Below are 14,621 nucleotides of genomic sequence, written 5' to 3'. Positions count from 1 at the left end.
CTAGGCCCGAAACGTCAGCTTTTGTGCTCCTGAGATGCTGCTTGGCCTGCTGTGTTCATCCAGCCTCACATTTTATTAATGTTTAAGAGGGATATGGGCCAAATGCTAGCAAATAGGGTGAGAATAATTTTGCTTACCCGGTTGGCATGGACAAGTTGGATTGAAGGGTTCTGTTTCGGTGCTGTATGACTCTACTCGATTCTTAGTGTTGGGTCGAATTTTGGCACACGTGAGAATTAGTTTCTGAAGGACGGAATATTGGTTGTTGGTTAGAGGAACACTGGACGAGTCGAGCCTGAAGTGACAAAGGTATGAATGAAGATTTTTTTGTAAAAGGTAGTGGAGGTGAGTTACGGGCAGGCAATGTTGTGGAAGTAGACGCTCTAGAATTGTAATCGATGGAAAGTGAGTTAGCAATTAAGTCAGGACTGAATGGATCATCAAAGTAGTGGAAAGATCGCACTAGCCTGAGATAGTCACTGACAATAAATGAGGCTGCCAGTAGGGGCTGTGAACGCATTCTTAAAAGAGCCATCCAGAAGAAGAAATGCCAGCACAAAGTCAGAGTTTGAGTTCAAATTAAGAAGTTGCCACCCAGTTGCTTGTAAGACACTTTTTCACAATTGGGTTGCGCTGACCGAGACTACTTGCATTGTCCCTTTATTGACAGTCGTGGGTGGGGAAGGGGCCGAAAGACCCGTCACGTCAGAGATTTCAGTTAGAAACTCGGGGAAGGAGGAAAGAAAGACGCGAAAGTTCCGAGGAGCTGGGAGCAGCGAATCACACCGCAGATCAAAGAGATCATTTCCTTGCACGGTGAAGCGGGGCGACGTGTAAATTACAAATGTAAGGTTTAAAGTGTATGTGAGCGGAGTTGCAGTAGTTTGGGCTGTTTGTGGGAAGTTTCCATTCTCCGATCTGTTCAGCAGAATTTCACTGACAGTCCCACCAATAAAAATAACACGTACGAGAAAGGAGCTTTTAAACAGTTGGCGTTTATCTGTCTGCAGCGCAGGTTCCACTACCGGGTTGTGACAGACCAGATATCCCATTTGGCAACGCTTCAAACTTAGAGCTGAACATTAATGAATAGAAAATGCAGGGACAGGGAGCGGACGGGCGGGGGAGGGTAGTCACGGGGAACTCTGACATCCGGCTGAGTCCAGTGGCGATGGGGAGGCGTTGGGGTTAGTGTTGTTGCAACAGGGGAGACAGACGGACAAACACACACGGGGGAGGGGGGGACACAGGGTTTGCAAAGTGTGGACTCCAGCCACCCAAATCCAAACTGGCGGCAGAAGCCGAGAGCTCCGGTTCTGATCACGGGAATGGTATGTAATACACCACCTCAATTCAATGCTCTCTCTATTTAAAAAGAAAGTTTAATCCACACAGCCACGAAGAATTAAATACTTTTAACGAGTTAAGTTGTCCGGAGACGATTCTGGGTCGAATGTCAAATAAATACAGATGCAAAACTCAGTTATTGTGATCTGCCTATATCTTCCCCAATGTGGGGAAGTGAAATAGCGTTGGTTTATTTGTTTTTAAACTAACGACAGCATAATTTTCCGAAGTTAAGATAGGAACCGCGGCCGAAGTGAAAAACTACAGTTATTTTCTTCAATATACTTTATACTAAATCACCATTATATGTTGCTGAAATATTTCACTTGGTTTATTTATGAAATGTTTAAAAATGCCATATCTGCTGTACAAATTCTGGTCTGTTAGTTAATTGTTTTGAACACTAGTCAGATTTTTTGCTTTATTTGGATGGTCTTGATTTGGAACGCCTCTGCAAATGTCTATTTTTGTCGATGTTTGATCTACCTGAACTTGAGAATGCAGCATTGCAGTGAAGAGTTCACTAGGGAGAAAAGTTCCATTTCTATCAAGTCATCACTGCGGCACATTCACCTCGGCAGAACCTGATTGCCTGGATAAGAGAGAGTGAATGATTCTTGTCATCAAGCTCTCGGTAGCCACCATCGTTCTTTCTAAATCCTCAGTGAAAATGTTGAGTCCCTAATGAAATTTAGTGAGGTACTGTCTGACACCAAAGGTATCCACATAAAATGTTGGATTAAGTAAGGATAAGTATTCATTCATATTTACCTAGGGCCTTCACCGTTGTCTGTCCAAAACGCTTCATGGAGCCATTGCAAGATATGACACGATAGGATATGTAGGGTCAAGTATCTAAATCCTGGACGTCGCAAAGATTTTTAAAAAACTGCACATGCTGTAATCCAAGGCAGACAAACAGGAGGCTGGAAGAACAGAGCAAGCCAGGCAGCATCTGGAGGAAAGGAGATGCCAACATTTCGGGGATGACCTTTCTCCTGTCCCAAAGAAGGGTAATACCTGAAATGTTGGCTTCTCCTTTCCTCCAGATGCTGCATGGATTGCTGTGTTCTTCCAGCCTCCAGTTTGTCTATCTGGAAATCTTGAAACACTGTCTACAAGAAACCAAATAAGGTGCAGAAATGTATGGAGAGAATTCCAGAACTTCATGGGGGTTCAACCTGCTAAGGTACACTCACTAATGGTGTCACAATTAGAATTGGTAATGCACAAGAAGCCAGAGTCAGGAGAACAGTGAGGTTGAGGAGATTTAGAGATGGGTTGGGGCAACACCATGAAAGGATTGGAAGAGAGAGGCTGCTGCAGGTTAAAACACAGGCAACAGAGATTTGGCTGACCTCCAGTTCAAACAGAAGGTAAAACTCAGGAAGCCAGGATGATTGAGTCTTCAGGGAATAAAGGCATCAATGAGATTTAGCAGCAGATGAGCTGAGCAAGTAGTGAAATTGAATAATGTTACATGAGTGAAAGTAAGTGGCATTCATGATGGCACAAAGAGGAGCTTTGAAACTCATTTCAGGATGAAAGCAATACTGTCATTTAATATTTTTTCTGGCACGATTAACATTAACCTGCAACTTTTAGTGGATATCAGAATACTGAACAACTAGATTTTCCTCTGCTTTCAAAGCGGTAAAATTTAGATTTGCATTTAAAAATAAGAATGTTATCTAATGGAAAAAAATCAGCATTGTAATGGTAAAGGAAAGAATGACTGACACTGCTTTGGAAGTAAATGAACAGCATTCAAAATAATATTTCAGATTGCCTTACAATAATGCATTATTTAGTTAAAGAAACCAAACATAGATTCAGGAATTGTTAACACTTGTTTTACAAGTAGAGTTAAAACAGTCAACGATTGCACCATACAGATTGCAAGGTCTCTGCTTGATTCTGATATCTAACAAACCTTCTCTGAATTGCATCCATGCAAGAATATCTCTGCTTAAATAAGGAAACCAAAATTGCACATAGTACTCTGGGTGTGGTTTCATTAATGCCCTCTACAGCTGAAGCAAGCCTTCCCTACTTTTATACTCTACCTGTTTAGTAATAGAGGACACCATTCTCTTTGCTGTACCTGCGGGCTAATTTTTTTATTTCATCATGTCCACATTTTGTAGTCCGTCTTGATTTAAGTAATATTAATTTCATGCTTTTAGATCTTTCCTATCAAAGTTGGTAGACTCTCATTTTTTGACACTGCTCGCGTTTCCCAAATTCTTGCTCACTGAATTAAATCACCAGTGTTAACGAGTTTTGAGAAGATTTGTAGCTCAGGTTGAGGTTCTGGATGTGAGTTTGCTCGCTGAGCTGGAAGGTTAGTTTTCAGACGTTTCGTCACCATTCTAGGTAACATCATCAGTGAGCCTCCAAGGAAGCACTGGTGTTATGTCCCACTTTCTATTTATCTGTTTAGGTTTCCTTGGGTTGGTGATGAAATTTCCTGTTCTTTTTCTCAGAGGATGGTAGATTGGCTCCAAGCCAATGTGTTTGTTGATGGAGTTGGAATGCCATGCTTCTAGGAATTCTCGTGCGTGTCTCCGTTTGGCTTGTCCTAGGATGGATGTGTTGTCCCAATCAAAGTGGTGTCCTTCCTCATCTGTATGTAAGGATACGAGTGATGGTGGGTCATGTCGTTTTGTGGCTAGTTGATGTTCATGTATCCTGGTGGCTAGCATTCTGCCAGTTTGTCCAATGTAGTGTTTGTCACAGTTCTTGCAAGGTATTACATCCATCCTAGGACAGGCCAAACAGAGACACGCATGAGAATTCCTAGAAGCATGGCATTCCAAGCGGAACTCCATCAACAAACACATTGATTTGGAGCCAATCTACCATCCTCTGAGAAAAAGAACAGGAAGTGACATCACCAACACAGGAAATGACATCACCAACCCACAGAAACCTAAACAGATAAATAGAAAGTGGGACATAACACCAGCGTTTCATCAGAGGCTCACTGATGCTGTTACCTAGAATGGTGACGAAACGTCTGAAAACTAACCTTCCAGCTCAGCGAGCAAACTCACATCCACAATCACCAGTGTAGTTCCTTCACCATCTCTTTGTCCTTCTCACAACTTTGCTCACCATCTAATTTTGTAGCTGCATTTGCTGACAATACTATTTACTCTGTCCTTTCATCCAAGTCATTTAATCTAGATTCTAAGTAAAGACACAGCAGTGATCCCTGTGGCATCCCATCAGTTAGAGTTTACCAATCTGAAAGTGACATATTTATTCCTACACTCTGTTTCCTGTTGTTTTGTCAGTGCTGTATCTAATGCCAATATATTATCCCCAAAACCATGAGCGCTCAGACTGAGTACAAAAGCTTGCATTAGTATACCCACATTCTATTATTCTTTCAAATATGAATCCTTGGATATCTTTTCTCTCTGTATTAATTATTTTCAAAACAATAAATATTGACAAGAAATGGAATTAAACTTAGCATGGAAAAATATTTTCATTTATTAAATTACACATTTTTAAGGATAACTTCATGGTTTTTTTGGTGCATGCTGTGCAGTTTGTTTGAAAAAATAAACTGCTGTTTGTGGTATCCAGTTCTGCAGTTTCCAACATGAAATGCTTAGTTGGATGTTTTCACATAGAGAGCCAGTCAGCTTGTGACATGACCATGAGGTATGAAGTCAGAGCTTCTACTGACAGGAAAGGTGTGAAATAATGTCATAACCCAGGGAAAAAATAGAAGGAATAGGTTTCATTTTGATGCAGTACATTTACAAGCTCCACACCAAATAATTCTTGAAGTTCTGTTTCTTCAGCTAAGCAAAACAATGGGGTAAGCAAATCTAGATTATTATTATTTTGAATGCTTTCTTGCCATGCTCACTTTCACTGTGTTAATCAGACCTTCCTTTATTATTACACCTCAGACTCCAGCTTTCATCCAGCTTTTTAGGCAGAACAGGTCTTTTAGTTTTTTATGGGGTGACATCTTAAGCTCAAGTATTTGAAAATGACAGCAGCATAGCATAAGCTTATGAAAACAGAAAAATTTAAGAAGTTAATGTTGTAACAGGAATAATTGAAACATTCTTTTTTCCTTTTCTCTTGAGAACTCCTTATTGTTCATTTCGAACATTTAGTCTTATTTCCAAATCTCATTTCTTTTCTGTAGCTATCACATCAATTAATTGCATAGCTGGTTTTAATTTAGTGTCCCTTACAGAATCTTTCTAGTGTTAATTTCAAATTGCACTCTGTCAAGGTTTGCACCATGGCCTGAATTGTCAATCATTCATTCCAAAAGTTCCACCACAAGTGCATGTTGGGAGCTGCTGTTTGAATTTGGATCATAAACGGTCATTCCAGGAGGCGATATAAGCAATGATAGGGAACTGGCTAACTAACCGGTAACAAAGCTGGGATAAAAGTATCACTTTCATGGATGTGTTCAAGCTGTTAATGAGTGGAGCGTCGCTGGGATCTCCACTGTTTACACCTGTATGAATGACTTGAATGAAGCTATCAAGTGTATTGTGGCCACACTTGCTGATCATACAAAAATAAGTGGTAAACAAGGTCGTGAGATCGCACAACATTTGCAAAGAGGTGGTTTAAGTGAATAGGCTAGAATTTGGCAGGTGGAGCTTAATGAGGAAAAATGTGAGATTATTCAATTGGTAGGGAAAAAGGAGGGCAAAATGTTATTTGAACTGTGAAATGACACAATCGTTGTGGGACAGAGATCTGGATATTTTCATACATGTGTTTCAAACTGTTTAGCGTACAGGTACAGCAACTAATTAGGCAAATGCAACATTAGCATTTATTGCAAGGAGGATTGAGCATACAAGTAAGGATGTCTTACTATAACTATGCAAGATATTGTTGATATCAGATATAGTGTACTGTGCAGATTTATGGTCTTATTCAAAGAGAAAATTACTTATACTGGAGAGATTTCATCAGGGTGATTCCTGAGATGAAGAGATTGACTTCTCACGGAAGACTGAGCAGTTTGGATCTATACTAATTGGAGTTTAGAAGAATGAGAGGTGATCTTATTGAAACATGTAAGATTCTGAGAGGAATTGACCTGGTAGCTGCAGAGAGTATGTTTTCTTTCATGGGTGAATCCAGAATCTAGGGAGTACATTTTCCAAATAAAGGGCTTATGAAGGGGATGAAGAAGAATTGCTTCAGTCACAAGGTTGTTGATCTTTGGAATTCTGCCCATGAGGAACAATGGAGGCTGGGTCATTAAATATATTCAAGGCCGAATTGGACAGACTTTGTTTAACATTGGTTAATCTACGATAATTGGGGCTTAGGCAGGAAAGTGGAGTTGAGGATGTTGTCCTCATTTGTGATTTTATTGAAGGATACAGCAAACTTGAAATGACCAAATATCTGACTTCTGCTATTTTCAATGTTTTGTTTTGCTGGTGTGGGTCACTTCAACAAAGAATAATTGAATTTGAAACATCACTTTTTAAACTCAGGCTTCCTCCACAATTTCAGAAAGCAATATTCCAATCACATCAAGCGCACTCAACTTGGTGTGTAGGAAGTTTGAATAAACTTCAAGCGTCCTTCTCCACCAATGCTCACAAGCAATAATATGTGCTGTCTACAAGATGCACTGCAGATACTCACCACAGATCCTCAGACAGCTCCTTCCATACACACGACCACTTCAACTTGAAGGACATGGGCAGCAGAAACATGGGAACACCAACACCTGCATGCTTCAAGAATTAAATTGTTCAAGGAAATGATTCTTGTAGGATGAAAACTTTTGTTATTTGTGTAGTAATTTCCAAGCATTAAATAACTTTTCAAATCATGGTTCCCTAAGTTTTTAAGACCGTTGCAGTTTGTGTATGAATAGGGTCATGAATAGGCTTCATGTTGGGATTATTATATAATTAACCATTTTGATCAGGGTAAATAGTTCTATTCTTTAAATCACTGTGACATGAAATTGGTCAAGGGTTAGCAATTTTAGCCAAATTAATAGGTTGCCAACTTTGACCAGTTAATTGCAATGTAGCAGCATTGTTGAAATGTAATGCAAAATATTTGGGTTGAGAAGCTCCAGGCATTTTTAATACCCTGGTAGTTAGTGTGTCAATAAAGAGACCTGGGGGAATTTACAGCACCAGGAATCTGGGTTCGACTCCAGCCCAGGGGTCTGTCTGTTTAGAATTTGCACATTCTCCCCGTGTCTGTGTGGCTTTCCTCTGCGTGCTCCAGTTTCCTCCCACAGTTCAAAGATGTGCAGGTTTGGTGGATTGGATGCTAAATTGCTCATCGTATCCAGAGATGTGCAGGTTATGTGACATGGTAAATGTGAGATTGTGGGCAGAGGGTGAGGTGCTCTTCGGAGGCTCGGTGCAGATTCAATGGGCTGAATGACCTGGGTACTGCATGGATCGATGATTCTGAGTGTCACCCCATTTAAAGTTCTTTGGTATGGAACAAGCTCCAAAAGTCAGGGTTATTTTGAAAAATTCTCTCCTGGCCTGGCAGCAGAGGCAGGACACTTGGTGGCAGGGCAAGGTGGGTTCAGTGGCATCAGTGAAGTGAGCCTAGTGATGAAGAGGTGATGCCTAAAGTGGGGCGACCTTCCCCCCCCCCCCCCCCCCCCCCCCAACTCTTGCCGTGTTAGTGGGGACAGGAAGGCAGTGGAAGTTTTCCCTGAGAGTAGGTGCTGGCATTGGATGGGCTCAGAAAGATTAATATTCTGAATTTTTTACTCAACTGTTACGAATAAATTAGAAAAGTAATAATACTGAACTGTTTATTTCTTTACTTCTCTAATTTTTTTTTGTTCCCTAAGAATTTGATCTTCAGTATCTGTACCTAAGATGGCACTGTACTGTGGTGACTGTAAACTTTTCACTGTAAGCATTTAAGTACATGACAGTAAACTAATCCAATTAAATTTGCAAAGGTGTGATTGAAGATTTCCCAAAAAAAAAGCATTAGCCTGTGGCCAGATGAAGTATAATATGACAGGACTAGAGCATTTCCGTAAAATGTCTATACAGAAAATTAAGTTAGAGGACAGGAAATTTCTGGAACAGATTATAGAAACAGCCCATGTGCTTTGATTTTACCACAGCACTTTGAAAGGGAACTTCAAAATTCTCAGATGAAAATTTCTATTTGTAGACAGTAAGTTGCTAGTTCACTGTAAATATGAGGAATTAAATGTTTATGGTCTTCTAGAGTCAGGCTTGATTGCCTTTGGGAGTCAAAGAAGAATTTTCGTGAGATTATCCTGAGTTGGCTCTTGTTCTCATTTTTTTTGTTCCATAAGACTCCATTGTTTGAAAGCAGATCATTGGGATATGTGATCGCTTGAATGGGGTTGGTATCTTAGCTCATGATATGTGTTGTTCAGTGTTTGTTTCAGTTGATAAATACAGAGAAGAATCCTGGAATATTTGTGGAACTATCAACTTTTCCTCCTTTCCTTAGTTTACTTGTTCTAGTGTTTTCATGTGTCCTTAGAAATACCTTCTTGAACTTCATCTCCTCAATGGTTTCGTGATTGATTTACACATTTTCTGTAGCTTCACTTTTAATTTTGTGGCTTAATTTTTATTGTTTTTATTTCCTATATTCATATTGTGTCTGAGTACATTGTAGTCATTCTGGATTTGCTTCAAGTTTTGTAAAGTAATCGTATTTTTCTGTCTAACCATACAACCTATCAAACTATAATTTGAGCCACTAAATTGAGTTTTCATACTTAAAGTTCTGTATAAAATCATGACTAAACAGAGATCCAAGAGCTGTCATATTTATACTGTACCTTTTCTTAATGCCAGTTGCATCTCTAGGTGAATCCGAAAGATCAGTGCGGAATATTACCAAGGAAGTGTCGCTGGTCATTTTTCCAGCTGTTGGAATTCCCTATAGTCTGTCAATAATTTAAACTCTGTAAAGGAGAGTATAGAAATAATTTTAAATGTGGACTTGGCTTTCACTTGTCTCCTTACACTGTCAATTTTTTTTAACTTTCTGTTTTGCAGTTATTTGGTTAACTCTTGAACCTGCATATTCTGTTCTGATTTATTTTATTCCATCCTTATCATTTTTTTGATGTACACGACTTCTGGGTTTTCTGATCTACCTTGAGGTGAAAAGAGAGATTTAAAATGGACACGAGGGGCAACTTTTTTTTGCGCAGTGTTTTGTGTGTTTAATGAACTGCTAGAGGAAGTGGTGGATACAGATACAGTTACAGAGTTTAAAAAACATACAGATAAGTACATGAATAGGATGGTTTGGAGGGATATGGGCCAAATACAGGCAAGTGGGACTGGTTTAGTTTGGGAGTGTGGCCTAGTTGGTCTGGAGGGCCCATTTCCAAGCTTTTTGACTCTATGGCTCTCTTTACAGTATGGTAACTTGATACAACAATCAATATTCTTGTCCTGGGTGGACCCTTATCAAAACCCTTCAAAAAAAATCCAAATACAACATGCCCACTGGTTCTGTCTTATGTAATTTGCTAGTTATACTCTCAAAAAAGCTTATCAACGAATTTGTCAAACTAGTTTTCCTTTCTTAAAATCATGTTGACTCTGCGTACTCACACCACGATTTTCTTAGTATCCAATGATCACATCCTTTACAATAGAGTCTGTCATTTTCCTTCCTATTGATGTCTGTCAAACAGACTACTGATTCCCTGTTTGTGTCACTCCTTTCCTGAATAGTGGGGTTACATTTGCAACCTTCTATTAAGTAGAACTTTTACAAGATGACTGTCATGACAGTCCTTCTGTACAGTCAGTTCTTTCAAAACTCTGGGATGAAAATCATCAGATCCAAGGGATTTACTAACTTTCAGTCCAATTAATTTCTCCATTACTATTTTTTGCTACGTTACTTCATTTCAGTTCCTCATTCTTGTTAGTTCCTTGGTTTTCAGGTATTTTATGTCTTTCTCTTTGGAGATGTACACAAAGCATGTATTATTTTCTGATCCATTGCCTCATTCCCAATTTTATAAGTTCTGCCTTTTCTGTCTGCAACAGTTCTACATTTGTTTTTCCTCTCTTTTTCACTTTTTCCATACCTGTAAAGCTTTTAAAATGCATTTTTTTTTTGTATCTCTCACTAATTTACTGCCACAAACTATTTTCCCTTCCTTCAGCTGTTTCTTGGTCCTCCTTCGGTGAATTCAAAAATTCTCCCAATCTCCATACTTGCTACTTCTTGGAAACTTTGTAATCCTCATCCTTTTTTCTAATACAGTCAGTAGCTTCTCTTGTTATCTATGGTTGGATCACATTTCTTTTGGGTTTTTGCACCTCAAAGGAACATGTATCTATTGTACACCATGTCTTCATTCTTTAAATGGCAGACACTGCCTATCCACTGTAATACCTTTTTATATAGTTTCCACTCCTCCACAGCCAACCTGCTCCATACCCTTGTGGCTTCCTCTGTCTAAAGGAAACTGTTTCTCCTGCCAAGCTAGTTTAATCTCTGCCTAACATCACGAGCAAAATACTCTTTATGGGTATTAGGCCCAGTCCTGCTAAGTCTGTAATCCATTCTCCTTGTACACATTCCACTTACCTGAATTGGTCCCAATGTTTCTGAAATCTAAATCCTTCCTGCAACATTTCTTCAGCCACATGTTTATTTGTTCTGTTCTATCCTCCTCCTCCTTTCTGTAGGCGCCAACACTTGCATGAGGAGTGATTATGAGATTATTGCCTTTTGAAGTCGTGCTTTTTAATCTCTTTCCTAGCACGCTCAAATATGTTTCTGGATGTTGTTGCCTCTTGGCTGATTCCATCTATGAAAAACTGTTCTTGTAGAAGTTAAATTTAGAATACTGTGTCCAATTTTGGATCCCACGCCTCAGAAAGGGCGTACTGGCACTGGAGTGTGTCCAGCGGAGATTCACACGGATGATCCCTGGAACGGTAGGTTTAACGTATGATGAACGGCTGAGGATCCTGGGATTGTATTCATTAGAGTTTAGAAGGTTGAGGGGAGATCTAATAGAAACTTACAAGATAATGTACGGCTTAGAAAGGGTGGACGCTGGGAAGTTGTTTCCGTTAGGCTGGGAGACTAGGACCCGTGGGCACAGCCTTAGAATTAAAGGGGGTAAATTTAAAATGGAAGTGAGGAGACATTTCTTCAGCCAGAGAATGGTGGGCCTGTGGAATTCATTGCCACGGAGCGCAGTGGATGCCGGGACGTTAAATGTCTTCACGGCAGAGATTGATAAATTCTTGATCTCACAAGGAATGAAGGGCAACGGGGAGAGTGCGGGTAAGTGGAGTTGAAATGCCCATCAGCCATGATTTAAATGGCGGCGTGGACTCGATGGGCTGAATGGCCTTACTTCCACTCCTATGTCTTATGGTCTTAAATTTTAAAGTGTGGAAAGGCTAGGCAGTTTAAACATTCACATTATATCAGGTAATATAAAATATCCTGGTGGTTCAAGAGATTTTATGGATACTTGTTAATCCATTTACTACTGATTAGGAATCGCATGTTAAACCCAAGCAGTGTGATAACAAAGTGTGGAGCTGGATGAACACAGCAGGCCAAACAGCATCTTAGGAGCACAAAAGCTTATCTGATGAAGGGTCTAGGTCCGAAACGTCAGCTTTTGTGCTCCTAAGATGTTGCTTGGCCTGCTGTGTTCATCCAGCTCCACACTTTGTTATCTCAAATTCTCCAGCATCTGCAGTTCCCAGTATCTCCAAGCAGTGTGATGTTGTCTTTCCAAGATGTCCAAATAATATTGTACATTCGCATATGGTATTATCACTAGACTGTTAATCAGACTGAACCATGATAATGTTCTGGGGACCTAGGTTCAAATCCCACCAAGGCCGATGGTGAAATTTGAATTTGATAAAAGTCTGGAATTAAGAGTCTAATGATGACCATGAACCATTGCCAATTGTCAGAAAAACCCACCAGGTTTGCCAATGTCCTTTAGGGAAGGCAACTGCCATCCTTACCTGGTCTGGCCTACATGTGGCTTCAGACCCACAGCAATGTGGTTGACCACAAATGCCCTGTGGGCAGTTAGGGATGGGCAATAAATGCTCCCCCAACCAGTGATGCCCACATTCTATGAACGAATAATAAAAAAAGTTTGCAGTTACATTTGGAATACAGATACTGATAAAATACAGAGATGTGTAATTTAATGGAAACATTTATTTAAATTTCATGTGTAATAACTGATGCTCTGTGGTATCTCTCAAGTGGCCTAAGGACACTAAATTTTAGACAATCCTGAGTTTTTAGTGTTGGACGAGGAAGGCTGGCCGAGAGCTTTTGGGGAACTCTGTTCTATGAGTAATGGTGTGAGGTCTTACAGTGCAGGACATGGCAAACTCGGGTATTAGAGCTAGACTATTAGTCCAGAGACATGGGTAATGTTCTGGGGTCCTGGGTTCAAATCCTTTCACAGATGGTGGGATTTAAATTCAGTAAATTAAAAATCTAGAATTAAAAGTCTAATGATCTGGTTCACTAATATCCTTTAAGGAAGGAAACTGCCATCTTTACCTGGTCTGGCCTACATGTGACTCCAGACCCCAGTAATTTGTTGATTTCTTAATTGCCTGATGAGTAATAAAATTCATCACTGGCTGGATTTTTAAAAAAATGATTTGGTTTGATGGCTAATTTTTTCATTGTAGCTTTTGTGCTAAAGTTCCAAAGTAGAACTTGAATTCACAAGGTTCTGTTTGAAAGTCTTATCTTATGTTATTACTAAGCTTATACTTAAGGTCCTTGTTGTAAAAAAAGAACGTTATTGTGCTATGTCAACCTTTCCTGATCATTTTAGTTTCGTTGTGGTTGTGTTTTTTTCCTGTTGATGAGGCTCCCCTTATGCAGTGTAAAATTTGAAAATGAAGTGTTTCAAGGTGCATTTTGAACACAAAGTAACAACATGACTCCCCAAGAAGCAGCAACATTTTATCAGATGGTACTCTTGTCTGCCACTTGATGATTTCAAGTGACTATGGGCTGGTAGACCGTCCTTACATCTTGGACATGTGTATTGGTGGAATTTAGAAAACTGAGTGAAGCCCATAATAGTTTTAATTGAATAATTAGTGGTATTGCATTCTTTCATAGGATATGGATATCACTGGTAATGCCTGCTTTGATGCCCTTGAGAATGTAATGGTGAGCTGCTGTCTTAATCCACCACAATCCATCTGATGTAGGTGGACCCACGATGCCATTAAAGCGAGAGTTCCAGGGTCTTGACCCAGCAATATTCAACAAATAGTGATGTATTTTCAAGTCAGCTTGGCGTGTGGTTTGGAGGGTAACTTATGATTAGATTAGATTTCCTACAATGTGGAAACAGGCCCTTTTGCCCAACAAGTCCACACCGCCCCTTGGAGCATCCCACCCAGACCCATCCCCCTATAACCCATCTAAATCTACACATGTCTGAACACTGTGGGCAATTTAGCATGGCCAATCCGCCTAACCTGCACATCTTTGGACTGTGGGAGGAAACTGGAGCACCCGGAGGAAACCCATGCAGACATGGGGAGAATGTGCAAACTCCACATAGACAGTCACCCGAGGCTGGAATCGAACCTGGGTCCCTGGCGCTGTGAGGCTGCAGTGCTAACCACAGAGCCACCATGCCTTCCAGTTATGGCTGGTAGTGTTCCCTTAAATCAGCTTGTAATGATGGTTAGTTTAGAAGGTGCTGCCTAAGAAATTTTGGAATTTCTGCCTACCACAGTACTGCCACCTCTACAGGGTCAGTCCTGCCAAAGGGACAGGATGTACCCAGAGATGGTGATAGCATTGTCTGGGACAGTGTGCACGATATGATTCCATGTGTATGACTATGTCAGGCTGTTGCTTTAGCACTGGCCCCCCAGTTATTCAGAAGAGTTTTGCAGGGTTGACAGATTCCAGTGCCTTAATTGATGCTAAGTGTTCTGGTTTAATTCCTTTCTTTTCCCCCTAAGACTTCACAACAATTTGCAACAAGATAGGTTGCTAGGCTACTTCAGACGGCAAGTTAAGAGTCACAAAAATATGCTGTGGGTCTAGAGTCACCTGCAGCCTAGATCAGGATGATGGTTTCTTTCCCTCAACAACGTTAGTGAACTAGGTGGGTTTTTGTGACATAGAAAAATAGGAACATAGAAAATATGAGCAGCAATAGGCCATTTGACGCTTCAAGTCTGTTCTGCCATTCAATATGATTATGGTTCTGATAATCCACCTCCATATCC

At 40.2% G+C, this 14,621-nt stretch overlaps 1 protein-coding gene across 5 annotated transcripts in view; it reads left to right on the top strand.

Annotated features, from left to right (window-relative positions):
• Positions 1 to 585: 585 nt before the first annotated feature.
• The window catches only part of sgk3 (serum/glucocorticoid regulated kinase family member 3), a 79,112-nt gene continuing 65,076 nt past the window's right edge, over positions 586 to 14,621 (top strand). Inside the window, exon 1 of one of the 5 annotated variants that reach the window (XM_059645891.1) lies at positions 586 to 604. The gene's annotated coding sequence lies outside the window, so the exon portion shown is untranslated. Of the gene's footprint in view, positions 605 to 636; positions 847 to 1,058; positions 1,332 to 14,621 lie in introns of those variants that run through there. The other 4 variants (XM_048529814.2, XM_048529817.2, XM_048529815.2 and 1 more) reach the window with 4 other exon arrangements.

Source organism: Stegostoma tigrinum, chromosome 5 (genome assembly GCF_030684315.1).
Source record: "Stegostoma tigrinum isolate sSteTig4 chromosome 5, sSteTig4.hap1, whole genome shotgun sequence".
In the NCBI taxonomy this organism is placed as follows: Eukaryota; Metazoa; Chordata; class Chondrichthyes; order Orectolobiformes; family Stegostomatidae; genus Stegostoma; species Stegostoma tigrinum.
The sequence above is the reverse complement of the archived record's forward strand: the minus strand, read 5'-3'. Positions and strand labels throughout refer to the sequence as shown.